The following is a 15732-nucleotide window of genomic DNA, read 5'->3' on the forward strand; positions in this document are numbered from 1 at the left end:
AGCATGCAGTGCAGTATATTTCTTTCCCATCCAGAAATGAAGGGAAAGGGTTTTCTAGCAGGACATTTTGCTTGCGGCAACAACACTTGAAAACATGGGAACAAAACATTTAGCCACCAAATTTTCTAAGCAAGAACTCAGCCATGTGTTGGAAATATAACACTATTCAGCACTTAAAGAATTAAAGATGTTTTAGAACGAGCAGCAGCAGTGATAGGTTTAAGTAGTTTCCAGTGATCCCAAACTCTCTCCATCTCTTGCTGATTCATCTTAACCTCTCTAAGATGTAACTCTTAGAGATCTTCCCACCTTTTCTTTTACCACCCCCACATTTTCTCACTTCTACCAAAAGTGACACATCTTGGACATGTAAGGAGACAACATGACTCATTGGAAAAGACGTTAATGCTTGGTAAAGTGGAAGACTGTAGGAAGAGAGGAAGACCTTACTACAGATTTTTTTTTAAAAAATTGAGGAAATCACAGCTCTGAAATTACAAGACCCAAGCAGGGCAGTTGCTGGTGAGAGCTGCTGTAGCATAGAAATTAAACCAGTAAGGAGTGAGAAAAGTAATTCCTGATATTAAAACTTCCTCTGCCAATCCTTCAGTTCCCATCAGCAACAGTTAAATAGAACGGAGGCCTCTTCTACACTGGATCTGCACAAGGGCCGTAGCCAGAAAAAAAATTCGGGAGGGGTTTTGAAAATTTCAGAGGGGGTTGAATCCCTAGCCCCCCCCCCCCCCCGGCTACAAACCTGTCGATATCTGCTTGAGATAGTTCCTGGAGGAACTCTTCATGTTTTGCGTCTCATAGACTTAGCATGGGGATTTGGTTAACCAGTTAAAATTCATGAGTAAACCAGGTTTTTTTTATAACCTGAAAAATTTCGGGGGGGGGGGGGTGGTTGAGCCCCTAACCCTCCCCCCCTCGCTACAGGCCTGATCTGAACAGATTCCCAGGATCTGATCCCAGATTATCTTCTTTAAACTAGATTATATGAGTCTCCACTGCCAGATAATATGGGATAAGAAGATAATCTGGGATCAGATCCTGGAATATAGGGGCAATGTGGAAGGGACCTGAGCATTTAAAAAATATGAAAGCCATCCCCTGTGGCTTCTCACTGACATAATGTATGCAAATGTAAGCTCCCTCTGGCTGGATCTATACTGCCGTATATCCCAGGATCTGCTCCCAGATTATCTGTTTTGAACTGGATTATATGAGTCTACACTGCCTGATAATCTGGGATAAGAAAATAATTTGGGATTGGATCCTGGGATATAGGGCAGTGTAGAGCCAGCCTCTGTCACTATTTGTGTGGCTCTTATTATTTGTTGTTCTTAGACATCTCTTCCATTAATCTATCCTTAAAAACCATTCTTTTATGAGTAGACTCCATACATTGCACATTGTGCAAGGCAGTAGCCAAGTAAACATAAAGGGAAGGTAAAACCATATAAGATGGCAGATATACAGAATAGCAATGCAAAGCTATAATAATTTATTCATTATAGGCACTGAAACAATCACAATTATTTACAAAGCTCAATGCTCTCTTTAATGAGAAATGTTGGAATAGACCATTTTTCTCTCATGACTATAGTTGCCATACCCACAAAAGTTTTTAAGGGGAAGAAGGAAATGCATCCATTACTTGGCGTGACCACTGGATATTTGGGCTTATTTGCTCCCACTATCATACAAGGATCCTAGAGTCCCTAAATACCCTTGTGTGCATATCATGAGCCCTATTGAGATCGGGACAAGAACTTGTCCTTTGTACAAAAATCTAGCTCAGGCTTGTCAAATAATGGCTCCAAATCTACTCCACAATTTCTTCAAGACTTTCCTACTTAGATATCATTAAAAGTAGCTCTTCTCTGTGGCCCTTCTTCTGCTTGCCATGTACCACAAGATCATGAATAAACCAGTATAAACTTTATACATAATGGGATCGAGGCCAGAAACATTGATAGCATTTTGCATGTACAGTGGCTACTCCACCTTCTTCAGACCCACAGCAACCTACAAGAGGTTAATGATGGCATTTGACTGTATCTCAGAGCACAGAACAAAGAAACATGGAGCTAAACCTTTCACAGTTTGGCTCATGTCTTTCCCTTCTTCAATGAAATTAGATTACATTGTGGGCTGTAATAGCTGGAGATGGCAAGTGTGAAAATCAGCTATAGATCAGACAAACTTGAAACCATAGCTGAGATGGCATTTGGGGATTGAGTTAGATTTGGCTTGAAGTGGGTCAAAAGCCAAATAGGATCTTATAAAAAACAAAGCACAAACACTGTCACAGGTAAAATAAAAACTATACCTCAATAAATTTCAATTTCATAGGCAAGAATGAATAATTTTATTGACAAAGACCTCAAAATTTTCAAGGAATATGTGCAGTTTCAGATTTACTCTGTGTTAAATAACACACACTTAAAATGACATTTTCTGTGCAGAAAGCTTGATTTTCTGTAGGAAAACCCCTAATTTTATGTACAAAAAACATGAGGAGGGGTTGCATGGGAAATTGATTATTTGGCCATACAACTCAGCGTGTGATGCCTCATGGGCCTTGTAGTCCTGTTCCTGGTACTATCGTGGCAGATGAAGAGGAAAACATGGGGTTTTCGCCGGTTCAACAAGAGCCGGAGTCCCTTCACCTGCCGGATGTTGATGTTTGCCCTCAAGAATTCAGCAAAACAGGCCTTGGGCAGTACTCCCCTCCGTTTCCCAGGAAAGAATCTTATTCTAGAGACAGAGGAGTTAGAGAAGCTAATCGGAGAAGCTTAAGAATCGCTGCCAAACAACTGGCTGATTAGGTCTGCTTCCCTTGGGAAATTCTAAGGAGTAATGCATCTGGACAGAGTGGGTTTCGCTTCTCGTTCTCTAGGGAAAGAGATTGTTGGCGGGAAAACGAGACCCAATATAGGGGTTTGGCGCGAGAGATTCTTTGTGGAGTCAATTGATCAGCTTCAGGAGAGAGATCGTGTGTGGACTTCGTAACCCCAGTTCCTTGCTTCCCGGATCAAGTTTTCGAGCCTTGCCTTGCCTTGCAGTTTAACCACGGACCCTGTTCCACGCTTCACGTTTTGCCTTGTTTCTAGTCACGGACCTAGTCAAGAATCAAGTTTATTTCCAGCCTTGTTGTCAAGCTTCATTGGACTTCTAAGACTCTGACATTTCCCCACACTATTGCTTGGTAAAAGTGTGTGTTTCGGTCAAGTGGATTAAAACTTTGAACTCTAATATCATTTATTGGACAATACATTTTTGGACTATATTTGACCTCTTTTGAAAGGTCTGTTTCTGAACTATATTCTTCACTTGTTTTTATTGCTTTTATATATTTCTTTAATAAAGATATTAGATAGAGACTGGCCTCCGTGTAAGGTTATTGGTGCCCAGCAGCCAGGGTTCTGACAGTTTGACTCCGCCAACTAAGCACCAAACAACCTAAGGCCAGAATGTCTACAGCAGCCGGAGCGGACGCCCCAGCTCAACCACCCAGCTATACCATTTCCCAAGATGAATTCAATCGGATCCGGGACACACTCCGGACGCAGGAGGGAGAAATACGGGGCTTGAAGGAACGTGGAGCCCGTCTCCCTGCCTTAGCGCTACCAACCAAGTTTTCTGGAGAAGCCTCCAAGGTTCATGTCTTCCGTCGCCAGTGCCAGGCGTACTTAGAAGCCCGCCAAGCCTAGTTTCCCCAAGAAGATGTCAAGGTGGCGTGGATCTTCAGTCTCCTAGATGGGCCTGCGGCCACTTGGGCGACGGCATTATACGATGCAGGTTCCACGCATCTAAACACCGCACAACAATTCTTGAACCACCTTAGGAAAACCTGGGGGATCGAGGACGACGAGGAGGCGGCCGGCCATAAACTCCGACGCCTCTTCCAAGGGGACAGACCGTTGTCCCGGTACATAGCCGAGTTCCGGGTGCTGGCTCAGAACACCGGCTGGAACGACATAGCCCTCAGAGGACAGTTTCGCGAGGGCCTCAACATCGAGATGCAGGAAGAAATCTCTAAGGTGGACCCCCCAGGGACTCTTGAAAGACTCATCAACCAGTGTTTACGGGCTGAAGTCCTGCTTGCCAACAAAAAACAGTGGCTCCGAGGCCAGAGTGGGAGAGCCGGAGTAAAACCCCCCACTTCTACCAGTGTCCAGCCACCTCCAGTATGGAGATCCCCACGGCCAGCCCCTAGCCCCATGGGAAGCGAGGAGGAACCGATGCAGTTGGGCAATGTGCGCCCCAGGCTGGATGTAGCGGAAAAGGCCCGTCGCCAACGCTTGAATCTGTGTTGGTACTGCGGTAATGGGGGCCACTTCGCCAGGGAGTGTCCAGCAAAGAAGAAGCCCGCTGCCCGTCTGGCAGTGGCGTCCTCCGCGGAAGCAGAGGCAACCGAGGCGGCTGGAACAAAGCTGGCGGGGGAAGCCAGCGACCGGGCGTAGAAGGGCTCGCCAACCCGGTCAAAAACTCCACTCAAGAGCCGCAAACGGGGGTCCTATTTCTCCTGGTGATCACACTGTGGTCAGCAAAAAAGGGACCCGTCATGATCCATGCCATGATAGACTCAGGGGCAACAAACAATTTCATCGATAGAGACTATGCTAACTCCCTGGGATTACAATATCATGATTTCAAGAATGCCCGTGTGGTGCAAGCCATTGATGGGCGACCCCTGAAGACAGGTCCAGTAAGTCAATGGACCGAGCCCACCAGAATGTGGATAAGGGAACACATGGAAGAAATCTCCTTCTTCGTTACCGAGGTTCCTCACTTCCCCGTGATCTTGGGTATCCCGTGGCTGACCCTCCACGACCCAAACATCTCCTGGTCCAACAGAGAACTACAGTTCGCTTCAAGGTATTGCCAAAACCATTGTCTAGTAGCCAAGGTCTGCCATGCCACAGACGCAGAACCCATCATCACCTTGCCCAAGAAATATTTGGACTTTTGGGATGTTTTCAATGAAAAGGAAGCCGAGAAACTACCCCCACATAGACCCTATGACTGTGCCATTGACCTGGTGGAGGGGGCCCCAATTCCGCGAGGACACCTCTACTCCCTGACTGAACCAGAGCAAGAAGCTCTCAGGGAGTTTTTAGAGTCAAACCTTCGCAAGGGGTTCATCAGAACCTCTCAATCCCCAGCCGCTTCCCCAGTGATGTTTGTGAAAAAGAAGTCAGGGGATCTACGCTTGGTCGTAGACTATCGGGCCCTGAACAACATCACGAAGCGGAACCGTTACCCATTGCCATTGATCTCAGACCTATTGGACCAACTCCGAGGGGCCAAGGTGTACACCAAACTGGATCTCCGCGGGGCTTACAATCTAGTTCGCATAAGAGAAGGGGACGAATGGAAAACCGCCTTCCAGACCAAATTCGGATTATTCGAGTCCCTAGTCATGAATTATGGATTATCCGGAGCCCCCGCAACATTCCAGCATTTTGTCAATGATATTTTCCAGGACTATCTAGATCGGTTCTTGATCATATACCTCGACGATTTTTTGGTGTTTTCTAAATCACAATCGGAACACGAGCAACACGTCAGAATGGTGCTACAACGATTGCGGGATCATGGACTATATGCCAAGTTAGAGAAATGCGCCTTTGATTTGCAAGAGGTAGACTTCCTGGGATACCGCGTCTCGCCACTAGGGCTCTCCATGGACCCGGCAAAGGTTTCGGCCGTATTGGAATGGCGGGCGCCAACCAACAAAAAGGAAGTACAGCGCTTCTTGGGGTTTGCCAACTACTACCGCAAATTCATCCCAGACTTCGCTCGCTGGCCTGACCCAATCACCAGTTGCATCCGAGGGAAACAGCCTTTCCGCTGGACGGAGCAAGCAGAGAAAGGGTTCCACCAGCTAAAGCAGTTATTCACGACCCAGCCAATTCTACAGCACCCTGATCCTAAAACCCCTTTTGTTGTGCAGGCTGACGCCTCCGATGTGGCAATTGGGGCTGTGCTCATGCAACCAGAGGGAGAATATCTTCATCCTTGTGCCTATTACTCCCGTCAACTAACAGCCCCAGAGAGAAATTACACTATTTGGGAGAAAGAACTTTTGGCCATAAAGGCAGCTTTTGAAAATTGGAGACATTGGTTAGAAGGGGCCAAATTTCCCATTGAAGTTCATACTGATCATCGAAATTTAGAGCATCTAAGGACCGCACGAAAGTTAAATCAAAGGCAGCAGCGCTGGGCTCTGTTCTTTGAACGTTTTGACTCCCGGATCCATTATGTGACCCCGGCTCAGACCAAGCAAGCAGATGCTCTATCACGGAAACCAGAGTATGCTGCAGGACGCAGAGAGACCTCAGAATCTCGATTGCTGCATCCCGAAAACTTTGCCACGCTCACAGTGGGAAACACCAAATCCACTTCAATTGAACCAACTCCCTCTAACCCAGAATCCCTTTCCGCTCAAGAAATTAGAGCCAGTCAACAGACAGATGCCTGGGCTCAAGAACAGATTCGCCAAGGACTACGTTTTCCATTCTCACTTAAGAACGGACTACTATGCTACAGGAATCATGTTTACATCCCTCCAGGCCCCGGCAGAGAAAAAGCACTTCATCTGTGTCATGACAGCAAGCCAGCAGGACATTTTGGGCTATTTAGAACCATGCACTTGATCCTGCGAGATTTCTGGTGGCCCAAGATCCGCAAGGATGTGGAGAAGTATGTCAATACCTGCCCTGTATGCCAGCGTTCCAAGACACGAAGGGAGAAGCCGTCAGGGCTACTGCATCCCCTTCCCACTCCTTCTCGCCCATGGGAGATAATTTCCGCGGATTTTATCACTGACTTACCACCCTCCCTTGGATTCACCACGATTTTAGTAGTGGTGGACCTTTTTACCAAATTGGCCCATTTCATCCCCTGCGATGGCCTCCCCACAGCCAAAGAGACTGCAGATTTATTCCTTCGACATGGGAAGATGCTTCCACAGTCCATGCCCCCGATTTAGTCCGCCGCTTCCATCAGGCCTACCCTACCAAGCTGCGGCCCCGCGACTCTCGGAGAGGGGCCCTGAATGAGGGGGGCCTTGGGGGCGGGGATAGTGTGATGCCTCATGGGCCTTGTAGTCCTGTTCCTGGTACTATCGTGGCAGATTAAGAGGAAAACATGGGGTTTTCGCCGGTTCAACAAGAGCCGGAGTCCCTTCACCTGCCGGATGTTGATGTTTGCCCTCAAGAATTCAGTAAACCAGGCCTTGGGCAGTACTCCCCTCCGTTTCCCAGGAAGGAATCTTATTCTAGAGACAGAGGAGTTAGAGAAGCTAATCGGAGAAGCTTAAGAATCGCTGCCAAACAACTGGCTGATTAGGTCTGCTTCCCTTGGGAAATTCTAAGGAGTAATGCATCTGGACAGAGTGGGTTTCGCTTCTCGTTCTCTAGGGAAAGAGATTGTTGGCGGGAAAACGAGACCCAATATAGGGGTTTGGCACGAGAGATTCTTTGCAGAGTCAATTGATCAGCTTCAGGAGAGAGATCGTGTGTGGACTTCGTAACCCCAGTTCCTTGCTTCCCGGATCAAGTTTTCGAGCCTTGCCTTGCCTTGCAGTTTAACCACGGACCCTGTTCCACGCTTCACGTTTTGCCTTGTTTCTAGCCACGGACCTAGTCAAGAATCAAGTTTATTTCCAGCCTTGTTGTCAAGCTTCATTGGACTTCTAAGACTCTGACATTTCCCCACACTATTGCTTGGCAAGAGTGTGTGTTTCGGTCAAGTGGATTAAAACTTTGAACTCTAATATCATTTATTGGACAATACATTTTTGGACTATATTTGACCTCTTTTGAAAGGTCTGTTTCTGAACTATATTCTTCACTTGTTTTTATTGCTTTTATATATTTCTTTAATAAAGATATTAGATAGAGACTGGCCTCCGTGTAAGGTTATTGGTGCCCAGCAGCCAGGGTTCTGACACAGCGGCATTTTTCACACAGACTATGAAATCAATCACATGGAGGTAAAAACTGGTCCTAACCACATGATGTTGAGTAATACCCATTGCTGGTTTACTACCTTCTCACAATAAAGCCATCAGGAAGCCCATCAACAGCCCCTTTGTCATTATGATGGTAAATACCAGTTATCCTGCATTACAATAACATTGTGAGATAGTGGCTCACATGTGGTAATGTGCTCTGTCCAGAACTTGAAAACTAATCTTTTCCTAGAGTGTACTTCGAATGTTTGAATATCCTGGGACATGCTGACAGGGAGCTTCCAGGGGTCCTTCCACACAGCCAAATAACCCAGTATATCAAGGCAGAAAATCCCACAATATCTGCTTTGAACTAAGTTATCTGAGTCCACACTGCCATATATTCCAGTTCAATGCCAATAATGTGGAACTTTATTCAGCTGTTTGGAAGGGGCCTGGGAGATGTTGTGCAAATTAGCAACTTTTCCAAGCTGCACCATTTCCTACCACCCAAAGAGTGCAATCGCTGCCTTCACAGACCTTCTCTCTTCCTGTCTGAGAGTTCACCTGAATGCCAGACTCATTCTGTTTTAATTTGTAACTAGGAGGGAGTGGGAATTGCTGTTAGAATGTATTTCCTTCTTTCCTTCGTCCCTGTATAAATAAGAGCAGACAATCTCAGCTATGAAGCCAGCTGACTTGATATGACTACTGCTGAGGTAAAACCCAAATTCCATTATGTTTTATCTCTAATACAATTTTACACATACTGAGAATGGAAAAGCAAACAGCATATGACAAGAGTTAAACGGATGTGGAAAAAGAATGATTGATTATCTAAATTATGAAATATTACTCGGGGCCAAATTAGAGGATACATTTAGTATGACATCACTCTAAAGAGGCAGTCACTCAAACGATGAAAGATGTTTGGGTGTCACTACACTTGCTTTCCTTCATCTATATCTTCCCTTTAGTACACTTCGTTTGGTGAGAGAGATCCCATTTGCAAGAGAAAAAAGGTGTCAATCCTTGGAAAAATTCTCACAAACTGAGAAGTCACTGAACAAATGTCTTCTGGGAGAGCAAATGTGGAGGCTCCAGATGTATTCTTTTCAGAGTACATCCCTCCACCTGAAAATCCAAAATCTGAAATAGTCCAAAATCCAAAATTGAGCACATGAGTGGTTGAGATAACTATACCTTTGCTTTACTGTATACAAACCTTGTTTCATGCATATTATTTGAAAGATTGTGCACAAATTTGTATGTATGCTATAAGATTTATATGAACCATAAATGAATTTTGTAATTAGACATGGGACACATCTCCAAGACATCTTGCTATGCATACATATGTAAATAAATACAGTTATACAAAAACATAAAATACCCTTGGCCTCAAGCATTTAGGAGAAGAAATTACTCAACCTGTACAAATGTGCAGTGAAGCCACCATCTATGTGGGAGCAAATTCATGTCAAATAGTGTGAAATAAAGCTATATATATATATATATATATATATATATATATATATATATTGTTGAACATTTTGTTAGTTTGTGTATGTTATGTAGTAACAGTACATTGGGTGTTTACAGCATTTATGTGCTTAACACAAGCAATCCAGTAAATAACAAGGAAATGGAACAAACATCAACCAAAAAAGGAGAAGAAAGGATTAACCATAAACATTGGGCTAGGAAGATGGAATATTTCATGGTCAAAGAACCATTATTTTGAATATTTAAATATATTTGGTTGTTAATCTCGATATTGCTGAACTATGGCTGGATCATATTAGAATTGTGTGTGGTGGGCAGAAAAGGAATTGGAAAGTAATATTTACATTTTCTGTAAATACATTTATTGTCTTCTTTCCTATCAGAAGACAATAAATGAATGTCCTCATACCATGCACAGGAAAACTAGAATCTGATTATGCTGTCAGATAGAAAGAAAGATTGGGAACAGACAACATAAAACATTACCCAAAAGTGACATCTGGACAGCTTCAGCTGACAGAGTTGTAAAGAATATTATTTGCCACTTCAGTAGGCAAAAGCAAAGATTATTCCATGAATTTAAATAAGTACCTTCAGATGAGACACTTAGCAAAAAAGCAATGCCTAGGCATCTGTGTCCAATTTTGACACATTTCAAAGGAACCATCAAGCAGAGCTGCTAAAAAATTAACCATTCCCCAATGTGGTAGTGGGTGTCCTGTTGTAGCCAAAAGAGAAAGTAGCATACCATCATATCTTGTTAGATCATAACTACTAGCATTTTTACTTACAAATAACTATCTTATCTTTCCAAATGAAAGCAATGTCTTAATCCCTTTCCCTATTCCCTAACTGTAAAAGATGACATGCTTTTTGTAATATTTATGAATGCAACAATGCAGGGAGCCAAGTCAACTGAACAATATGAGTTTCTTAGTATTTCAGTGGAGGATATTGAATATAACAGCCTAGAGCCATTTGTACTCTGAGCTGCTGTGAGATACCTAATGCAGAGAAGACTTGCTGATCTTTCTCATCCAAAGGTGACCACATGCTCAAGGTCAAAGGAAAAAATGTCTTTACATTTCACAAGGAGAAATTCAAAATGTCCTTCATTATAATTCCTCCCACTGAAGAGATATTCAGCAGATTAGCCCTGTAATTATTCCCATTTGTGGACTGCAGAACTATGCATAATGTCAAACTAATGTTTGGATAAGAAGGGAAATAAACATCATGCTACAGCCCTTTGACATTTGCAGAGGTTAGGGATGCAATGTCCCTACAAAATGGAAATACCACAAATAAAAATAAAATAAAATAATAATAATAATAATAATAATAATAATAATAATATAAGTTTATTTTTATATCCCGTCCCATTTCCCCGAAGGGACTCGGGGTGGCTCCCATGGGGCCAAACCCAACAACATACAATAACATACAACAGTATAAAATACACAATATAAAATGCAACAATATAAAATGCATAGCAATCACAGTAGATCAATAACACAGCTTCAACAGAGTAAAAAGCATGGCCATTAAAAGAGGCAATGGAAAACACTCTTTTTGTGTCTAGGTACAAGTCTGCATGGCCAAGAAAACCTGAATTCACCCAAAATCTACCTCTAGCTGTCACCACAATGTTTGACAACATCTAGTGAATATAGCAGGGGTTTTAGGTTTAAACTGACTTTGCTCTGCTTTAAGGTTTTGAGCAGGATGTAATTCCTCACCAAATTTGTTCTTGGAGATAGCCATTAGTAATTTCAGGAATTTTTGCCCATTACAAGAAAGACTGTGAAAACCACAAAGTTTTGGAAGTCTACAAATTGTTATTTTGCACATAAATCAACATTTTCTGTGGAAAATATATTATCAGTGAAAAGATATTAATTTCTGTGCAGAAAATTGTGCTTCCTGAACAGACATTGCTATTTTATTTCCCAAACAACCATGTGCACATTTTATGCAGAAAGAAAATTCTCAATCACAGAATTTCTGTGCAGAAAATATTTTCCTGGTGTTTTATTAATCTGGAGCAAACTGGGAAACCTATTTTGAGCCTATCTGGAAGAGCCCCCAGACTGCAATGAGTCTCAATAATTTAGGATTCTTCTAATCGTGATTTCTCGACATTTGAAAAACATGTTTTTGACCACTTTAAAAATATTTTTGAATATTATTTCCATTCCTAAACAGCACCAAGGACCTGTCAGAATTGGTCCCTGGTCCTTCTTTCTTAGATCCTGCACCCTGCATCCTGCTCACACCACTCTCAAGAGAGTCTTCTTCCGACTATAAAAAGTCACCCTCCTTCAGTCAGTAGTGATACTTTCTCCAATCCATTCTTCATAGTTAAAATACATAGTTAAAATACACCGATAAAAATATGACCATTTTGAGGAATTCCCTACAAAAAGAAGATAAAATACTTCACCAGACTACAAATCCCAAATACAACTAAACTGGTAACAACCTGAAATACCCCGATAGTGTGGAATCTCTCTTACATGCTTGCCCTCAGATTTCAAAGGAGGCAGAGCATTTCATTAAAGTTTTTTGCATATCCATCACCAATTTAAAACAAATAGTACCTAGAAGGTGTATATCATTTCCTTCTTCAAATAGGCCTGTTTAACCATTCTGATTAATGGTAATGATTTTAATGGTTTCATTGGTTAGTTTGTTTTTATTTTTTTAAATGTTAGTTGCCTTGAACATTTCTCAATGCAAAGGTAGGATAGGAATGGAACAAATAAATAACATGTAACAAATAACTGTCAGTGTTCAGCAGAGTTATTACATTGCAAAGCAAATAAACCAACTTACCCATGAAATGCTGACATTTATTAAAGTAAAAGCCTCACATTGTTCACGTAATTAAATGAAATGTTGTTGCAGCCAAGAGGCTGCCATAGAGGTGCTACCTTGGGGGAAAGGGTCTTTTATAGTAACAGTTTTGTGCCCCATTTACCTAATCTATAGTGAATTCTATAGCATGTCTTTCCAATTGTACAGGACCAGACTACCCATTTGCATGTTTGGGGACAAGTAACACCCCACATGTCAAACCCTATACCACTCAGACAAAAATTGGCTAGAAAGAAAAGGCCACATCTTTGTTTGGTTACAGTTGTAGATAGGGTGGGCACACACATGGATCCAAATCCAGGCATCAAGCACCTCCTGTTCATCAATTAGCCCCCACCTGTAGTCTGATGCCAGATCCCAGGGGATGCCATGAGAAGTTCCACCTAGGCAGAGCCTTCCCATCTGTAGGGATGAAGTCCAGGAAGAACTGCAAGCTCCTCTACCATCACATAAATATGCCCATCCAACCAAAGTTTGTTTCAGCCGAAGTGCAGAGGAGCACCAGCCAGTGAGCTCAAATGAAGTTTAAACTAATTGTTTGGTAGTTCCCTCTAACTGGGCTATCTGGTAAGTAATGCAGCATGTTTTTATTTCACTAAAGAGGAGAAGGTGGAGGAAGCAGTAAATAACCAATATAGGTAGGATTACTGTATGATTATTTAATTAACAAACTGCAAAGAAGTTCTCAAAAAAAAAAAAAGCCCCACTGACATGCTCCCAAGAGGAAATACAATTACAGTAGAGTCTCACTTATCCAACATAAACGGGCCGGCAGAATGTTGGATAAGTGAATATGCTGGATAATAAGGAGAGATTAAGAAAAAGCCTATTAAACATCAAAATAGGTTATGATTTTACAAATTAAGCACCAAAACATCATGTTATACAACAAATTTGACAGAAAAAGTAGTTTATTACACATTAATGCTATGTAGTAATTACTGTATTTACAAATTTAGCACCAAAATATCATGATATATTGAAAACATTGACTACAAAAATGCCTTGGATAATCCAGAACGTTGGATAAGTGAGTGTTGGATAAGTGAGACTCTACTGTACATGGAAATAGACAAACAAAACTATTCCATGCAGCAAATATAGGATAGACATCTTTTACCCCTTCTTAATTTCTACATTACCTGTCATTTGCTAAATCTGTTGTTTTACTCAAAAACTTTCAATGATGTTCCATGTTTTTTGGTTATGTAACTTGCAGTGCATCCCTGTACCTATTTAATAATAAGTATTACTGACTTTGGTTAAATTTATAATAATAATAAAAATAATAATAAAACTTTATTTATATACCGCCCTATCTCCCGGATGGGACTCAGGGTGGTTTACAGTCATAAAAGCAACACAACATTACATAACGACATAACACTCATTATTAAACAAGGTAAAATAGTACAATTATAACGATAAATCACACTTACATTACTCCTAGGTATCAGCATATAAAATTGTAGCCAGTCTTTTTAGGCATCTCTTCATTATATCTGCTTTTCAAATATTGGATAAGTACTGTAATTCCCATTAATATTTCTATATATCAATTCTGAATATATAAATATACTTCTCTACTTAAGAAGGGTGTTGTTCTCCTGTTATTGAAAAACTAGATATTGAAGTGGAAGGCAAAGCTGCCAAATTTTTTGAGCAATTCAGCTTCAATAATTTTTGTTGTTCCATGTATTGTCGAAGGCTTTCATGGTCAGAATCACTAGGGTGCTGTGTGGTTTCTGACCTGTATGGCTGTATTCTAGCTGCATTTTCTCTTGAAATTTCACCTGCATCTGTGACTGGCCTCTTCAGAGGATCCTCTGAAGAAGCCAGCCACAGATGCAGGTGAAATGTCAAAATAAAATGCTGCTACTAGAAAATGGTCATACAGTCCAGAAACCACACAGCACCCCAATTTTTGTTGTTGGGAATTATTCTGTGGATACGTTTTCCAGTTATACAGAACCTAAAATTCAGTCTCCATGCATAATAACGAATAGAAAAACCTGTTGAAACAAGTGATCACATGTTGATGTATCTTTCCTAGGTACCAGCCAGGTCTTTTTCCAACAGGAGGTGGAGGGGAGAGAATTACAAGCCTAACCTGTCCTTCCTACAAAAGCCTTTTGTTTCACTCTAGTCTCAGTGCTACTGAATATTTTAAGCCTGATAGGTACAAAGCACTTTATTCATTGCAAAGACAAAGATAAAATCCACTATGTGGTAGTGGGCTTAGACTGTTATTTTGAATCAGATATCAGTCAACAGATGGATGAGCAGATTTGTAGCTACTCACCAGCTGGATAAAATCAGTGAATGAAATAATGTCCAACTTGAGATGAATCTGTAAAACCTCAGAATTTAACATATTGGGCTAAATCCAATTGCTAATCCAAAAAAGGGTAGATCAGTGGAATATGTCAGATTTATACATGTGTCAGTCCTTCAGGTAGCTTGAATCCTATTGGTTATTCCAAGTAGACTGAGGACGAATAGATCAATTTTTGAATTGTATCCTTTTGGAAATCTCACTGAATGATTAGTCAATAGTTTTGCAAATTTCACTGATTCATAAGGAACTATTTTTTGGTTGGTTGCATGTTGCAAGTCTCCACACCACTGGAGAAATGATACTGTTTAATCCGTATTGCACCAGCTGATATCCACTCGGAAATAGCAGCCAATAATGAAAGAACCAAGGCAGTGACATCTCTGGCCCATCCCCTGTTCGGATATCAGCCAGTATGCCAATGCCTTAAATCAAGAAATAGTTTTCTAAGCTCTACAGAGATACTCGCAGGAACACCTCAGCAAGCAAGAGTCCAAAAGTGGCAGGCAAAAACCGGAACCTCAAGCCATTGCTGATACAGAATGAGAGACTCCCTCCTGGGCACACAGAAGACTGGGCCACTTGAAAGGCACTGAACAAACTGCGCTCTGGCACCACGAGATGCAGAGCCAACTTTAAGAAATGGGGCCACAAAGTGGAGTCCATGACATGCAAGTGTGGAGAAGAACAAATCACAGACCACTTACTGCAATGCAGTTTGAGCCCTGCCATATGCACAATGGAGGACCCTCTTATAGCAACACTCCAAGTGGCCAGTTACTAGTCAAATGACATTTAGTATAATGCCAAATTTTTAACTTTGTGTTTTTAAATACATTACAACTGTACCCTCGGTTTGATTGTGCTTTTCCTGCATGGCAGGGGATTGGACTAGATGCCCCATGTGGTCTCCTCCAACTGTATTATTTTATGATAATGAGGTTTGTGAATTTGCAAACAGTTGGATGAACGTACACAGCAACTTATAGCTTTTCTTATTATAAGTAGTTGTAAAGAGTTGCCATAGGGAAAGGGCCTCCTACATTAA

Source organism: Anolis carolinensis, chromosome 1 (assembly GCF_035594765.1).
Source record: "Anolis carolinensis isolate JA03-04 chromosome 1, rAnoCar3.1.pri, whole genome shotgun sequence".
Lineage (NCBI taxonomy): Eukaryota > Metazoa > Chordata > Lepidosauria > Squamata > Dactyloidae > Anolis > Anolis carolinensis.